The sequence below is a fragment of the Myripristis murdjan genome, chromosome 22 (genome assembly GCF_902150065.1).
Source record: "Myripristis murdjan chromosome 22, fMyrMur1.1, whole genome shotgun sequence".
Lineage (NCBI taxonomy): Eukaryota > Metazoa > Chordata > Actinopteri > Holocentriformes > Holocentridae > Myripristis > Myripristis murdjan.
In genome coordinates, this window is record NC_044001.1 from 5,065,669 (window position 1) to 5,084,189 (window position 18,521).

Sequence of the window (18,521 nt, forward strand, 5' to 3'; positions counted from 1 at the left end):
TGGCAAAGGCAAAAAAGCTTTCTTGTTAATCACCTCAAAAATTCGTTTCGGCATGCTTGATGCTAATGTTTCCAGGAGACTAGTGGGAATGTTGCTCCAAGTGGTGAAGATGGCTTCACGGAGGGCATCCACTGTCTGGAACTGGTGTCCATTTTTGTAAACTTCCCTTGCCATCCAACGCCAAATGTTCTCAATTGGATTTAGATCAGGGGAACACGCAGGATGGTTCAAAAGAGTGATGTTATTTCTCTGGAAGAAGTCCTTTGTCAGGCGGGCATTGTGAACTGCAGTGTTGTCCTGTTGAAAAACCCAGTCATTACCACACAGACGATGGCCTTCAGTCATGAGGACATGCAACATCTCCACATAGCCAGCTGCCGTTTGACGCCTCTGCACAACCTGAAGCTCCATTGTTCCATTGAAGGAAAAAGCCCCCCAGATCAGGATGGCGCCCCCTCCACTTTGCCGTGTAGAAAACATCTCAGGTGGGATCTCCTTGTCATGCCAGTAACGTTGGAAGCCATCAGGACTGTCAAGGTTAAATTTTTTCACATCAGAGAATAAAACTTTCTTCCACCTTTCAATGTCCCATGTTTGGTGCTCTCGTGCAAACTCCAAACGGGCAGTTTTGTGCCGTTGAAGGAGACGAGGCCTTTGAAGACGTTTTTTGTTCTTAAAACCCTTTTCTCGCAGATGCCGTCTGATGGTTATGGGACTGCAGTTGGCACCGGTGACAAGCTTAATTTGGGCCAAGGATCGTCCCGTGTCTTGACAGACAGCCAATTGGATCCTCCGGCTCAGGGCTGGTGAAATTTTTTTGTGTCTACCACTTGACTTTTTTGTTCCATAACCCTCAGGATCTTTTAAGAAGTTTAAAATGACTGTCTTACTGCGTCCAACCTCAGGAGCAATGGCACGCTGCGAGAGGCCTTACTTATGCAGCTCAACAATCCGACCGCGTTCAAGGAGAGAAAGCTTTTTTGCCTTTGCCATCAGGAGGTCATGACAGTGTGGATACCTGACAGAAAATGACACTGAATCCACATTTTTTTGAGGATTTGGGCTTTTAAAGGCTGTGGTCTTAAACTTTTGATCAGCTGATGAACAGCCTATTTCAGTTTAATGGTTGTTTGCAATAAATTGCTTACTCAAATTTTTTTTTTTTGTCTCACTCCCATTTCTTCTTTTTGATCAGGAGTGTAGAAGAGATAACTTATTGAACAGAATGTAAACATTATTAATATGCCATTTTTATGTTAACTGAAGTACCAGCACAGAAAAATACATTCGTACCTGATGAAGAAAACAAACTAAAAGACTAAATTTCAAGTCACTCACTGAGCTGTCATCTGCACCATGTTCTGGTCCTCTCAGCCTTCGGCCGCCTCCTGTTCACAAATAACAAACACAAAATAGACAAGCTTAACCTAAGTGTTTTGACTAGTGACATTTTAGTAAATAATAGAGCCTTATCCTAACAGATCCTGCACACAAGTGAATAATTATATTTCACCATTATGTTGTATTGTGGTACTTATCTAAAAGGACAATTACATTAGTTTATTTTAGCAGTGCCTGGCACAGATCAGCTTGGCAAATAGCTCTTCACTGTGAAGCAACAAATGAATATTGTGATTACATGTAGCCTTTTCAGTGAGGCATTTTACAAACAGCTTCATCTTTACATTTAAAAACAGTGGAGTCAAAATAACATTGGACTTGTATGTGAATGAACAAAATATAAAATAATGTACAAATTTATCCCCTTAATTTCAGATTTTCCCCTAAATTTCATGTGTAATAGCTTCAAAGTGGAAAAAAAAATCCATGGTAAATGGCAATGCCACATAAATAATGTGTATTCTGGCTGCAGCGCTTCATTGAATCTACATCTTGCTTATATTGAGTGAAATATTCACAACCAAAATGCCATTGTTTTACAGCTGCAACGTTACATCAAATAAAAAATATCCAGACAACTTATGCATCATTTCGTACACATTTTCTGTAATTCAGCAGGACATATTTGGGATCATTGGATACCTTGGCATCTCTGGTAAAATTTGTAATAAAGTTGTGTGGGTTTGAACAAAGCTTGGCCACACAGTGAGGACAAACTCACCCATGATGGGACCAGCAGAATTGCGGAGGTTAAATAGACAAAAACAGGAATTGAATACCGCTGTTTGTCTACATATATTTTCTGCTCAGTAAGGTGAAACATCCACCCTGTCTGACTCCTGGCAGTTGTTTTGAGGCTCCAAGAGACACCGGAGCCGATGATGAGACTATTTAGAGTTCTTCCTGGCAATAATTCCCCAAGGGAGCCGCTTCCTCCATCGTCTGCTAAGTGATCCACTGTATCGATCCTGAGATTTGACTCCACTGCTACTGTGCTCGGCTTCAGAGGCTTTAGAAAAGGGAAAGTCTGGTTCCAAATAAATCTGCCTAGTCAATGTGATTATCGTTATTATCAGCTCATGATACCTAATCTCACCTCAGTAGGGTTCCATTTTAATCTGCCCTTGAAGTCATGTTGTTTTGATGTGAAGCCCAATATCAGTGTTACCACACAGATATAGGAGAGTGGATGTGTTCTGAGTAAAAAAAAACAATGCTAATATCTTGATGTTTTTTAAAATTGCCCAAAAAGGCTGGAAAAGTATGTTGATCTTTCTGAAAGGGGCATGATTGCACAGTTCCTACTGTTTTAGAGCCCTTTCATCTAATAAATGTCACCCTCTGCTGTGCACTCACGCTGGCTACTTCATCATCCTGTTGGAGGAATACTGCACTTTTCTTGTGAAAACCTCATATCTGCATTTTTTTTTGTTGTTGTTGTTGTTGTTTTGATTTTTTTTTGTTTTTTATGTTTGTTGTTTTTTGTTGTTGTTGTTGTTGTTGTTGTTGTTGTTGTTGTTTTTCCTTCAGTTGAATGGTTCTCTATGGGCGGGGACATTTTAAAACACACTGGATAAAATGCATTGTCATCAAGTTACCAACAAGGCTGTTTTTCTTACTTCCTGAAAAGGTGACCCTTTGAAGTCTTTTACCCGAGAGTGACAATTCAATATTCCAAAAATGGGGTCACACTCAACAGAAATTGTCCATGATAAACCATGATGGTCACCTGATTCCCATTGCCGAGAAAATGCTTTTTCTCTTCTTATCTTACATATTAAGGTATTTGTCGGTCAGCTTCATATGTAGAGTGACATACTTAGTAGGGACAAGATGGCTATCTGTGCAAGTCATACTGAACACTGAACTCTGCAAATCAAATCAAGAAAATGAGGTCAGGAAAAAGTATGGAATTTGGAAATGGGTACAAAATGACGTCCTGCAGTATGCACAATAGTGAATAGGCATGTTAGTATAGCTGCTAACCTAATTCTCCCAGTGTTGCCTGGATGCTTTAAAATGTATATGGGAGTGCTTGGGTGCCTGTTGAAAGTGCATGCAAAGACATTTACAGGAGAGTTAAAATCTTGTATCAGGGTGTGTCGCCACCCAGCAAGTTGATGACAAAGTTGAGGGACGAGGAGAGCTCAAGAAATCACGTTACCCTCTGCTTTTACCTTATTTACACTGCCAGATGCCTAAATAACAAGCTCTCACAAGAGAAATACACTCAGCTGACCTGGGAATTAGAAATAAAAACACAGAATATTTGTCGTCCTGAAGAAAAAAAAAAACACAATTTATCCTGTGAAAGTCAAGTGACTCAAGTGCTGCACAAATCCTCACCAAAAAATGATACCCATCATTCTCATTCAGGCCAGGTTATGACTAACACCTCACAATTATTTTTAGAGGCCATTCCTGTGAAAATGCTCAAACATCTCACCTACCTGCTGTTGTTTTTCCGTCCCTTGGGTGTAAACCTATAGGCACCTTGTCCAAACTCCACTTGCAAACTCTACAGGCTTGTGTGCAGCTGCCAATGTGGCTAAAGTGATTTCTGCAGCCTTGGGATGGATAAAGAAGGCGGGACACTCGCAGCCTACTTTTAGTTTGCAGTGCTACCTTGCTTGGACTTGCGTCACTCACTAACCGAATTAAGTGATTTCTGAAGCCCTGGTTTGAATACCTTTGAATACAATTCAATTTGTTATCGCATTCTTTCGTGTTTTGCTATTTATGTTGTGCCTTGTGGACTTACCCTGTTAAAATAGATGTGTCAGCTGCAACTCATGCCTGTGTTTATGATAATATGTGTCAGTTTCCAACATATGTGGTCAAAACTCTGGACTATATTAGTCACCAAGTGCTCTAACAGTGCAACAGTTTGTCTTAGTGCCACAAATTCAGAGTTTTGTCATGCATACACAATAACAGATCTTCCAGACAAGACATGGTATTGACTATATTCTATATCACTTTTCACATAAATTATGAAATATGCAAACAGGGAAAACTGTATGTGCAAAAAGTGAGAGAAGATGTTAAAGGTGCACATGCTATGATGAGAAACAAGCAGTATCTGGATATTGAAATAGATCAGGGAGGGGCTGTTTTTATTTTGAGTGAGTTTTAAAAACCTCACCGTAACCTAACCACAGTTTTAGTCGCCTAAACCCGACCTTAACGTCACTTGTTGGTTTCCTCACCCAAACTCATCTGTTAGCTGACCTTTACATGTGACAAAACTAGGGGAAAATTAGCATGCACAGTTAGTGATACTGTCACCCATTCATGCCAGTGGAACATAATCCACATGATTTACATCCACGCCATGTATTTGCAGTGTTTTGCGCTCGTTTCATGAAATTGTGTGACACTTGCATTTTGCACACACTGTAGCCTACACATTGCGCACTCTGTAACTGTGTGTTAAAACAGCATTTCACACAGATTTGTTTCAGCAGCAGGGTGAAACCGTGGTGAGAGATAGTGCAGTGTAACATAAGAGAGTTATGTCGTGTTAATGAAATTACAGGCCTGAGTCCTGATGGTGGAAAAGTGCCACGTCTGAAATACAGACACACCATATCACGGCCTGATGGAGCCATGGTGTGTGTTTTTTAAGAGTGTAGGGACTCAGTCCTTGTTTGACAGGACTGGATGATATATTTATGTTATACAGTGCTTTGCTCACATGGATGTCCAGCACTCCTGCCCCGACAATTGGACCTGCCCATGTAGAAACTCCTTTCTCAAATATTTGTCATGTGGGCGCCGCAGAGGCCTGATAACAGTTTGCGCTGGTCACCAAAATTGTCAAAATCAGATTGTAAAATGATTTCCATGTTTAATTTGTCATCATAGATTAGATATAGATATGAAAACATTATCTTTCATTGCATTCTAATGCATCATTGAATGCAACATTATGCAGGTAGATAGGCACAATATCACCCCAAAAAAAAAAAACACCTAAAAGCAAAAGTTTGTGTTTTCATTAATAGTGTTTAAAGTTGTAAATATGACGGCCTATTTTTATCTGTGGTGTTAGAGATCAAAACGCAGCAGTAGATCCGGAAGTCCTTTGTGGTGCAAATCCTGCATGATTCATATTTGGGTGCAACTGCAGCGTTGTGTTTGGGTGTGGCTCACCCTCTGTGTCGGCCTCTTGTGTTAATGTGCTGAGGACTGAGGCCAGTAACCTGCCAGGACTTTCTGCTTTCAAACAAACACGCTGTACGTGTACAGCCAAACTCAGTCAGACCTGAACCTCTTGTGTCCTCACTTGTTTTGACATCAAATCACGCTATCTTTGAGGAACTAAAGCAACCATCTAATCACAGACACTTAGATCAGTTGGTAGATTTATTTCATTGCCATGTATTTGATACTAAAGATTATTTTCTTCAACTTCTTACATAACCACCTCCTGCTCCAGTTTGTGTGTTCGGCGGTACCTGAAGGCTCCCTGAAGCTGGCCTGCCTGCTAGACTAATATAATACATTAGATTACTTGCGCTCAGTTTTCAGGGAACCAGGATTTGGATTCGGCGCGTTTCTTCTTTCTTTCTTTTTTGTAAACAGACACAAGCTTCTTTCACTGGAGGGGCAGTTTGTTTGGATCTAAAATTATAATAAGATTTCAGTGGAGGGGAAAAAAACAGAATTAGATTTTCTGCATGGATTATGTGAACATGGGACTGCGAAAGCGCATGGTTTCAATCTATTAATCTGGAACGAATGTACAGGCAGCTTCATCATAGCTGTCGAATGCAGACCTTAATCTGCCCCTTTTTCCCACGACAAGCCCTCTTACAAAAAAATGCATCAAAGCAATATTGTGTGAGGTCAACAAGCCACACCTGGGTCAAATTGCATTTGAAAACACTTCGTAATGGTTGTCTTATACCACTTGAGCAACTGAATGACTGAGATTTAACACACTAGGATAACTCCGTCTCATTACATATTTTTTCTCTCTCTCTCCACTTCTCTCTCTCTCTCTCTCCATCTCTCTCTCACTCTCTCTGTCTCTCTCCCGTTCTCTTTCTCTGTCTGACCTTGATCTTCGCCTCCAGCCTCTCAAGCGACACAAACTTCTCTACAGCTCAAGGCAGAATTAATTAAAGGCGGGCAGCAGTAAATATGCAGAATTGTGGGAAACTGGAAAAGCACTGTCATATGACAATTTTATTGCACAATGATTAAATAAAGAATTATATGGGCTCTAATTGTAATTATTATTTACCTCCCTCATACAGTCAGCTTGAACCCTTGTTTCAGCATCAACAAGTATAACATACTGTAATATTAATGCTCTAATCTAATAATACTTGACTAATACTAATACTGTGATGTACATTAACAGTATACAATTTACAAAATATTTCAAGATGGTTGCTCTTGTTTTTTATCGGTAATTGGAACTGACTCAGCTTCACCGGGGTGCCTCATGAAAGATAATTTGAGTTCATGTAAACATTTCAATCACTCCCTCCTGATACTGTTTGTTGTCTGCATGTCATGTGGGTGACACAGCAATTTGTTAAGCTCCCTCTGCTGTCTGACTTAAAGTGAGTCACTCTGGGAAAGAGCGTCTTGCTAGATGCCTTAACTTTTATGAGTTTCAAAAGAAAAGCAACAAATGTGAAAAGGTGTGTTCAGCTGCCAGGGAAATATCCGCTGACTTCAGTGACTATTCACAAACAAAGAACAGAAAATGGAAATGGAAATCCTCTTTCAATTCAATTAAAATTGTTTGACTTTGGTATTTTACTGTAATTTGTACTTTTTTACCAACGTTCAAATGACATTATGGTCCACTTTACAACTTTTCGCAATGAGTTTATAACACTCATTCCCCTGAAGTCAAGAGATTTGAGGAACATGTTTTGTTTTATCAGTGATATCACTAATCAATTATACACAGACCACTGACCACATTCACGATAAGCTCTTTGCATGCAGTGTAAATCACAAGCACACAAGCACAGTTTCAACCTCCGTTTTTGCAACCAAGATGAGAATTACATAATAGCGAATAACTAAGAATGAATCCTCCTCACTTTTGCTTGTCCTACTTGCAGCTGGTTCCAATAAACACACGCTTTTTTTTTAAACATGAAAATGAGCTAAAGTGGTGTATCTAAAGAGGCAAGTTGAAAACTACGTGTTTCTCATCACAAGGTTTTACAGAAGTTTTTGTGAGAAAATACGATTTGTAGGTCCCTCCCTCATCACATAAAGCTTTTCTGTTGAAAATCTGAGCTGTGTTTTTATTTTCGTCAGGTATTCTAAATATTGAGAACAGCCTGTTTCATCTTACTTCAAAAAGTTCTTTTCTGCACTCTTGCCAGTACCTTCACTTGTACATTTTTAATCGTTATTTATTTTTTTTTGTTTTCCCTCACTACAGCACATCTGTATTGCCTTTTGGCACCGGCTACCGTCTGCTTCAACTACGCACAAGGAAGCAAAAACAAACAAGCGCAGAGCTGTCTAGGAGGATGACATCCCCTCCCAAACCCTCCCCTCCACACTGCAGACACACCCAGCGCTCACTGCAGGTCAGTAGCACAGCATCAGCACCAGCACCAGCCTCCTAACACACTCCCTCTCCCTTTTACTCACACACATACACACACACACCATCCATCTCTCACACTGCGCTGCTAAACCCCACTGCTGAATCATTGAATTCTTACGAGAAAGCAGTAGAGGCAGGGAGAGTCAGAGAGGAGGAAAAGAGATAGTGGAGGAAACTGAGAGTGATGCCCACCCGTCCCTGGAGAGGCGTGCCAGTTGGGGAACGCCAGGTGGAAGCAGTCGCACATGATGGCGGCGGCGGTGGCGGCGGCTTAGCAGGGGCAGTCGAGACCGGAGTTGAGGTCCGGGGCAAGGCAGGCAGGCAGCCTCCCAAGGAAGCTGGGGACAGGGGGGTGGGCAGGTGGGAATCTGCCGGCTGCTTTGCCCCCGTCCTGGATGAGCCTCTTTGTCCCGTCAGCCAGTCGCAGCACAGGGAGGGATGAGCTAGAAATAGCCCGAGTCAGGAGGAGAGTGAGAGAGCAGAGGGAGAAATGATCGCTGCTGCTTCCTCTGTGCTCAGAGCCGTCCACCGAGTGAAGGAAACTCCCTCATCTGCCCTGTAAACACCGACCTCCAGTGCAGCATGCTAACCTAATTATGGGAGGGGCTGCCCCCCACCACCACCACACACACACACCTCCTTCTCCTCCTTCTGCTCTTCCTCCTCTCTCCTCTCTTCAGGCCTGATTGATCTGTCTAATCGGACAAGGACAATCATGATGTCAGCTTCTGGTTCCAGCAGAGATTGATATGGGACAGGAAGAGTGAAACTACCTCTCAACATGGGCGCATAACTCAATTTGACGCCGTGTACACTTTAGAGTTTAAATCTCCTCGTTGTAGACTGAAAGAAAAATGTTCCCATATTTCAGTTTCAGACAGGGAAGGAGAAGATGTAGAGGGAAAATAAACATGGGAGAGTCATGCAACTAACAAGTACCTGTTACACTCATCACGTCATGTTTGTCTGCTTGAGGGATGCTGTAGATTGATTGATAGATTATCAGTTTCTTATAGGGTCACTCGGGAAAACCATACAGGGTGATCAATTATCAGATTGTTTTTCCAATACATGGTAAACAGAGCCTGTGACAGTACATCATGTTTCATCCCGGGCTCTGTGAATAAACTCACACCAGGCGTGTTTGTAATAAAACAGGAATGTGTAGCTGCCTTTTTTCACGCAGGTCTTCAGTTTGCACAGTACAGGGTGTGCAGTAATATAAGCATGCATGTTAAAGTGTTAAAATCTTCTCTACTGGAACAGACCTGAGGTAGCCTGTGGAAAACAGCAGAGCATGAATTATAGATGCTAATGTGGCAGCTTGTCCAGCTGCACAGGGAGCGACCTCGACCTGTGAGCAACAAACCGGCCGTGACTGTGAACTGCCTCCAAGTTAAAGGAAAAATTCTAGCACATAAACTGTGTCTTCTACTCATACATACATTTGTGATTTTGTACATTTCCCAGTGTACCTTTCAAAAACCACCAGATGTAAACTTGCGTTACATTACATTCCATCAAAGATGAATGTAAGTAATTCGTATTTTTAATTACAGCCACACCTCTTACTCAAAACATAATGTGTCCTGTGCAATGCATTCTGGTCTATGTGCTGCTCTTCTCTGTCCTCTTCTACGACAGATCTCTCCCTGTATGATTGTTGAACATAGGTGCAAAATTATGGCTCTAGAAAGAAGACCTCGCTGTTTGATTGTGTGGACTGACACTGTAACCTGAAGTTTACTGAATGTTTACTGAGGTGAAACTCCACTGTAAATAACCTGGAAATATCTCATCATCACATCATATGCAGAAATAGAGAAAATAGAGCACTACAGAAATAGAGCAAGTATACCACCAAACAACGAAATCAGCCCCAATATACCAGTGTTTCTGTGTTTTTGGGGTGAAAATTTCCTTGAAAAACTTACTGGATTGCTTGTCTTGAGGCCATGACATGGAGACAAAAACAACATATGCATTAGGATTAGGTTTTGATTCCCTCAGAAAATTGAGGCAGGAGTTTTAAGGCCAGTTGAAGATGAAAGAGAGGATTAAAAGAGCATTTTAAAGCTGGACAATAAAAACATGGCCTCTGTCCAAAAAAGGGCATAATTCAGCATTAGGAGCAGGTTTTTAAAGTTGACTTGATTGTATATTTACTGAGGTCATGATAGAGGATTAAGTGTCAAAATTTTGTGTGCATCTCCTCTATCAGCATTATAGCATTTTAGCAGAAAATCCATTTGGAGATTTTACCTGCCTGCCATTATACCTGTTTACCATAACCCTTCTGCTACATTTGAACAAAGCACCCACTGCATCTGTCCCATCTCTGGGTGCTGTTGTGGCTGATCGTCAGCGCTAAGTGATGTTTCGACCCCAGAGTAAAACTAGGAGTGCATTAGCCTTGTTGAAGCGAGCTCTCGGATCAATACAGGAGAAATGCAAGGCAGCATTACTGCGCTCACCAGGTATCAGGTAGCTTTTCTGATCCACACTTCTCCTGCCATCACACATTTGGTTGTGCTGTTCCTAGGAAGGATATACGGAAGCCTATAAAGGGTTGTAAATGACAAATACTCAATTTTACATTTTTTTAAATTTTATAATAATACTAATGGAAAAAAGTAAGACAATCTTAGTGATTCTAGTGAAGTTATAATACTTATATATATATATATATATATATATATATATATATATATATATATATAGATAGATATATAGATATATAGATATAGATATAGATATAAATTATTTTTACTGTCAGTCAATTTTCCGTCCATCTGACTGATTGATTAATTGACTTAAGCATTAGACAGCACTAGACTAAGGCGTTTTCACATTTGTTTGGAAAATAACTACAATTTGATGATCAATCTATAAGCCAGAAGGGAAACTTGGTTCAAATGATGTTTTGTTAGTAACATTTTTGCACCAGATTTGTGTCTACCCCTCTGGGACAATTATATTAAATGGCAGGACGGATATTTGGAGGTACAGTCTCAAAGTCTGCTTAATTGACATTCAGATACATGACAGTAATTGATTTCTGGTCATCTAAGTGGCACAATCCATCCAGAAATCCAATCTGGTAAAATAAACATCCACAAATGTAAATACAGGACTGTGGCACCCAGCTCTGTTTCCTGGACTCTATTTGTGATTCTATAAATGCGCTTTTTGCGAATCTGCAGTCAAGTCAGGGCAAATACAGACAGATGAGATCATGCCTTTTATGTCTCTTTTTTTTTTCTTTTTGGCCATGAGCAGCCACTGACACAGCATTTAGTTCTGGCAGGAGTTCAAAAGACATCTCCAAACCTGAATCAATTTCTGGCTGGAGGAAAAAAAAAAAAAGAGAGAGATTTTCTGTTGCTTCACACGGTGAACAAACAGATTATTTTTTGTCATCCTCGTGGAAAACAGCAGGAGGATGTGCTTTCCATGTTCAGGTTTGTGGTACATATTCTAATCATATGTATGAAATAGACACAATACAGTAGGGAGGTTGTAGCATTCCTCAAGGTATCTAAGATGTGTTACATGAGAAGAGACAAAACAAAAGCAGAAAAGCTAGGACAGCACAAGGACATCAGTAATGGAGAATCAGGAAGGGCAGTTTCTGCTCTTTTGTCTTTATTTATTTATTTGTTTGTTCAGCAGCAGTGTCCTGCTCATGTAACAAGTGCTGGAAAAACTCTACAGCACACCTGTCTGCTGCATATGATAACAAATTTTATGATACACTATGTGGCAAAAGAAAGCCCAATTATTATAAGCTTAAATATCAGCAAAAAAAAAAAAAATCAGCAGTGTATATACAATAAATACAACTAAATCTAGATTTTTATCATTTAGCCAAACATTGAAATGTTTGAAAAATATAACAGACATGTCAGTAAGAGCCAGCAGTGACATGCATTACAGACATGTCACCAAGACATTCTCACTGGTGTGAACACTCAGGCATCTCTGACATTTCATGGCACATTTTTAAGGGCAGGGCGGTATCCGTGCTGTCCAGGGGGACATCATATTTGTGAAACATTCAAGTTAGATACGTTCATAAAAATGGTCATCCTGTTTACATGGTGTTCATTAGAGCAGCGTTGAACGCGTTACTGAAGGAAACATTAGAGTACTCTGATTACATTTGCTGCTAGCTACTGGCTGCTAGTTTTTCAGTTCCTGTAATGAATTTGAATATTATTACTTTTATTTTATTTCTTTTTCTTTTTTTTTTTTGATAACACAATTTTAATAAGAAGTACAACAAAAAAAGGTCGAGAGTCATTGATATGTGATTTCAGGCCGGATAAGAATAACCAACAATGTTATGGCATTTGCAGACCAGTTAGACCAGTTTACTTTTTCTGCTTTCGATAGTTAACACAAGAAGGGCCATTTCTACTGACATACCTCATCGAATCTTCCTCTTTTTATCTCTTAAATGGTACACCAATTCAAAAGAAAACCTTGTCTGGCTTGCGATACCCCACGTTACACATGATGCACCATACAACACCCAACATGCAGTGCGTGTTTATAATAACAACAACAACAGCTCATGAAAACAGATAAACAAAATATTTCTGACTATCTTCAATGTCTTTTGATGATGATAAAAAGCCACAGAAGAACCACATCTACTGCAAAAAGGCTCCTTAGTGCATCCCTAAAAAATAAAAAGTGAAAAACCTTCAGCATCTCGTACAGACAACAGGCTGTTGTTGGGAAATAAAATGCAGTCTAATGCACTTGATATAAATGAGATTGGCTCACTGTTTTAAACACAGAGGAATAACCTTGCATTGCATTTTAAAACAAAGACGGGCAAAACACTTGGCAGCACAAACCATTTTGGTGCGGTATGCTTTCTGAAGAGCTTAACACAAAAGTTAGTCTAACAAGCCACTTGAAAATAGTTTTAAAGAGTAACCAAGAAAGTGAGTCATGCTGTAGAAACCAGAAAACAGACGCCCGCTGTTTGGGTTCAAACCAGTATTTCAAAAAGCGTTTGCTCAGTCGGAGGTCGGAGTGCACTCAGGTTCCCAGGAAGTCAAAACTAATGACCGTTTGCTAACACAGCATTCGTTCCACAAAACACAGTATGACAACACAACCTGATGTTCCCAGAGACAAGCAAGCATCACATGGCAGCAGAGGAATGGACAATACACACCCATGTATAAATACACACATGCACAAACACACACACACACACACAGACTGTAGATTCTTAGACAGGTCTTTATCCCTGACTGCATGGCTGATAACAAACATGAGACCCTAACTCATCCATCTGCTCTGCTGGAAACACACTGACTTGGATTCAGGACCCTGTCACCGTGTCATCGCTGCAGGGCCGTCCAATCAGAAGCGTATGTAAATTAACCGCCCTCGAGAAGAGCACCGCGCAAGCAGATAGCCCCCTTCATCACAAATTCAAGTGCAGTTTAATTAAAGCAGACTGATCCACCAAGGCCACCATGCTGAAGTGCCCTGCAGCCCCTTTATAATTGGTGTATTATCTGATCTTTTATTTTTATTTTCAAGGATACATGGTGCTTTAATTTGAATTGACACAACTGAGCAACATACAGTGCAATAAACCAGTGAAGAAGAAAAAAGCAAACCAGCACATGTAGCGCCATTCAGTCTCACAAAATGCTTTGCAGAAAAAGTAGAAATTAACCCCAAAAATCTTAACAGCAAAAATCTTGATGCTAAGTTTTAAGCTAAGCTAAGTTTTTATGTCTCCTTTCAATGCAAAATAAACAGATTTGCATAGACCTGATCATAATGGACACGAAGAGGCTTTATGGCCATTTTCCTTGGCCATATGGCCATTTTCCTTGCACAAAAAAGTTGATAATTATGGCAGTTCATATTTTGCAGATAATCTGCCTTAAAACAGGAAAGCAGATTTCCTGCCAGAAGAGTTTGGCGGGAAATCTGCTGTCCTGCTTTAAGGCACAATACAAGAAGAGGGCGCTGTTGCTCCTGAGCAAACAGAGCCAACGCTTTCAGAGTTTCTGGTAATGACAGAGGAGTGAAAGGAAGAGTTATTATAGTTGTGTATTTTCCATTAGTTTTTATTATTATTTCATTTTTAAAGTTTTGGTTTGCCTTCATTTGCACCTCGTTAACTCCAAATCCAAAAAAGGGGTATGTGCATACAACTTGTCCCGTGATCAGATTCAAGTATTTTGGGGGCAGAAATATTAAAAGACTTAGATTGTAATGACAAAAATAAATAAATAAATAAATAAATAAATGTACCTTGTAACAAAAGTGAGTGCTTTGTGAGAGATTTTATTTAGAAACCACACACTGCAGATTTGGTTTGCAGTGCTGCAGCAGGGAACAGTCATTGTAGGTTTGTATTTTTCACTAGTTTTTTTTTTTTTATATATATATAGTTTTACTTCATTCAAAGTCTTTATTGTTCACATCTAGTTTTAATTTGTGGTTTAGTTTTAGTTAACTATAACAAATCTTCATCTTTATGTAACAGGAAATGGATTTATTTGACACTGGACCGCAGCGCTTACTCAGTTTGCCCTGGTTCTTGTTCTATACAAAGTATTTATCATTTCAAATAAACAAAATGATTTATTGTTTTTCTATAGAAACTTAACCCAAGGAGAATTATATTTATTTATTTAGGAGTGTGTTTTAGGATTAGGCTACTTTTTTGTAAACAGCAGGTTCGTTCTGAGGTTACAATTCAGTGAACTTGTTACTGGAAGGTTGCCAGTTCAAATCCCTGCACAGGCTGAGAAAATGTAGACGTGGACAGTGAATTAATGCCCTCCAGTCCTTCAGAAACTACTGCTGAAGCGTCCTTGAGCAAAGCAGTGTGGACCTGTGTGACTGTGAAACAGGGTGTTGTTGTTAAAGTGCGTGGCACTCAGTGGATTTATTTTTACCCCCGGATAAATAAATATCAAGACAACTTTTGATCCTTGAGCCCTGCGTGGTGTGCGATGTTGTATTAGTGTAACAGACACTGAATTAGTGCTAATTGTGTACCATGTAAGTTTAATTATGCGGATTTCTACCGTCTGTCTGGTAAACTGAGGACAAGAGTTGAAGATTGTTTTGTATCAGAGTCGGAGAGACATGCAGACCTCAGTTTGTTCCCACTGAAATTTTACAACCTGATAATGAGGGATGAGCCGAGTGCAATAATTAACTGTGTTTCAACAGGTTATTTACACACAGCAAAATGGAGAATGAATCCCTGACCATTTACCATTTTTACCTACATAACACAAGAAATTAATGCTCACTACTTGTAAAATAATAATCATAAAAAGAAGAAGAATTGTATTTATTGTGTTTATTTGTTCACTTTTCAAAACAAAAGTCTTCACACCCAAGAAAAATAGAATTTAAAAAATGATCAATCGGTAAAAAAATTATAATAAAACAGAAAGAACAATTAATTGAAATAGTCAAAAAAAATGCCACGTCTCAGGGACAAACTAAATCCATTACACGTAGATGAGGATATAATGAATAAAATTCAAAGATAATGAAAACGCCTTTCAGTAAAAGTGTTTTGATAGTCATTTAAAAGATAGTGACTCTGTCTGCCTGAGTTCTTCAGGAAAGACAGTATATAAACTTTATTTTAATCATTTTCATAGTAAAAATCATTGTATTTTTAGGACTACTAAAAATACTGTGCAGATGATGTCTTTAATGAGTATAAAATTACAGTATAACATGAGAGAATATGCAGTTTCCTCATGACCGCCACATAATGGACCACCTTGTATGTTGCGAGGAGCAGGTATGTAACACGCATGGGTCTCATCTACGTGACATGGGTGGCAGACTTGACTAATAGCTTATCCTCTGCTTTTAATTACCCACATTTATAATTCATTTTGAGAAAATTAGATTGAACTGCGACGGCAGTGTAACGATGCGGTATAGTATCACTCTTGTTCTCCATGAAGGGTCGAGGACTTGAGTTGGTTTCAGGCCAAACTTGATGTCAACATCGCTGCGAAAACCTCGTATATTCCAGTTTGGGTGATTTCCATGTTTTAATGACATTTGACAGACTGTATGCTCCTCTGTGGGAAAGTGAGGAAATTATACAACTTGTTGGCAGATAAAACCTTTTTGAAAACCCACTGGAAAATTGAAAAAATAAACAAATAACCCTGGTCATCAAGCTAAAAACAAGGCTGGGAACATTTTGGCGATACAAGGTTTTCACCCGACACCAGTGATGTGAATCAGGATCCGGCTCAGAATGGGCCAAGCAGGAAAAAATAAACTGGTAAGTGGAATTTTACAGTGATATTAACAAATTTGATTAGCATCATAATACTCTAATTTTTCCAATCTTAGTCAACAAAAAATGTAATCACTGGCACTGGCACTGGTTTTTAAACTACTTTCAACAAAAATTACTTAATTACTCCCACAATTTTATCATTTTTTATGGGTTCATCTAAAGGTTTAAGAGGTACACAATGTCATACTGTCTGAAAGCAAACTTTTGGACGAGGACCTCTGCCAGTAACCTGGTCATCGTATTTCCCCTTTCAATTAGTGTGTCCACGTGGTTTTTACAGTGGGTTCACAACCTGTTGATGAATGCCTTCCTGCAGTTCACTTTGGCATGTACATTTAATCGTAGCGGTCAGGGGAAAAAAACAACAACATAATTTGTTTCCCTGTGAGAAACGGAGGTGGGCTGTTTCTGTTGGAGCACGGCTCCAATCCATTTCCACCCTCATGCTGGTGTTCAGGACGCTACGGTGTCTGGAGCGGCTAAATCAGCGATGAACAGATAAACACACAGAAAAGGAGTTTGTTCCCTGCACTCCTGTTGTTTATATGATATTGCCCATCTCTGTTTATCAGAAAACAAGTCAAGGTTGGTTTGCTTACAGAGAATCTTCAGGACATTCTCTATTCATAACATATTTTGTTCTTTAACAGATTGAGCCCCCACCCTGATTAAGCTGTATTTTTTCTCTGCTTTTGACAATTTTTAATGAGTAAACTAGTTATGGGGATTGTCTTTTACTTGTCTATTTACCTGTAAATCTGTGTATCTTTGTGGTATGCATTAAGCATTTAATATGTTATAATTTATCCACTTTTATGCCCAGATAAGTATCTATTTTTTCCCCCTATATTTTATTATTGGCAGAGTAGAAAAGACACTAAATCAGCATGTTGGTAACAATCCACTAAAACTCCCCTGAAGCACAAACAAACAAACATTTTAGGGTGCATAAAATGCACAAATATTATACAGTGGTGGAAAAAAGTTTTCGGACACCCTTAAAATTTTACACAATCTCACAATCTCAAATATTTTCATGAAATATTTGTGGAAAAATCTTTTTTGTGTTTCAAAAGGTGTGGTTGCATTAGACAGATACAAACAAATACAAATTATATTTTTTTGTTTATTGTTTACAGTTTAATCTTTATCTTCAGGCGTGTTTCCTGCATTTTGTTCATTGTTTTAGCCATTTTTGTGTCTGAAGATCTTTCAAATGTGCTGGCTTTATAGAGACACGAAGCTTGGCAACAAAAATTGTGTCTTTTAATAAAAAGAACGACCTTCATCACTGGTACCAAAATGACCCAATACCCAAATTTCTTATGTATTTTTATGGAACCAATCAATTTTAAGTTTTTAATGGCTTTTTTAGGATTTGTTTAGTATTTTGGCTGTGACTGTACTAAAAGAAATTGCACTTGAAGACCTAAGAGTGATTCTTAATTCAATATTTCACAAATGCATGGGGTGTCCGAAAACTTTTTTCCACCACTGTACAATTGGCTGATGTTTAAAGCTGCACCAGGAAACTTTGTGCGTTGGCGGCCCCAGATGTCAAGAAGAGGTAAATGTTTGAAAATACTCAACTTCAGCACCCAGAAATCCTGCAGTCTGTCTGTCTATCCATCTGTCTAGCTATCTATCTGTCTGTCTCTGTCAGTCTATCTGTCTGTCTGTCTCATCATATGCCGTCGTTTCTCCTCTGAATCCATTGTGTTACAGCAGCAGAGGTGGTGTTGTTTGTCCTCTCCTGTGTGGCGGCGGTGTGGGCAGTCTGTGGAGTCTGTCAGGTTGTCTGTGCTGAGTCAGCCGGGTGGACGGAGGCTTTCAGAGCTGAGGACTGGCTGTACTCGGGGGCAGCGGACCGATCTCTGCCCCCGGAGTAACACTAAACCACACTGACACTCTGCAGCAGGCGGGGATTTTACACTGCGATGCCACAGGAAGCAGCTCCCGATGCACAAATGATTGATTAAGTTAAAACCTCAAGTCAGAACTCAAGTTCACTGACTAGCAGCTTCAATGGCAGGAAATGAACTCTAGTCAGCATATATAAGAAATAGAAATTGTAATAATGATTTATTTTCATTCATTCATCATCATGGCATTTGTGACCTTACATAGCTATAGTCTAGTATGGCCTGTTTGAACATCGGTCATTAGTTAGCTGACTTTGATTGTTTTTGGTGTTTTTTCTCCAAT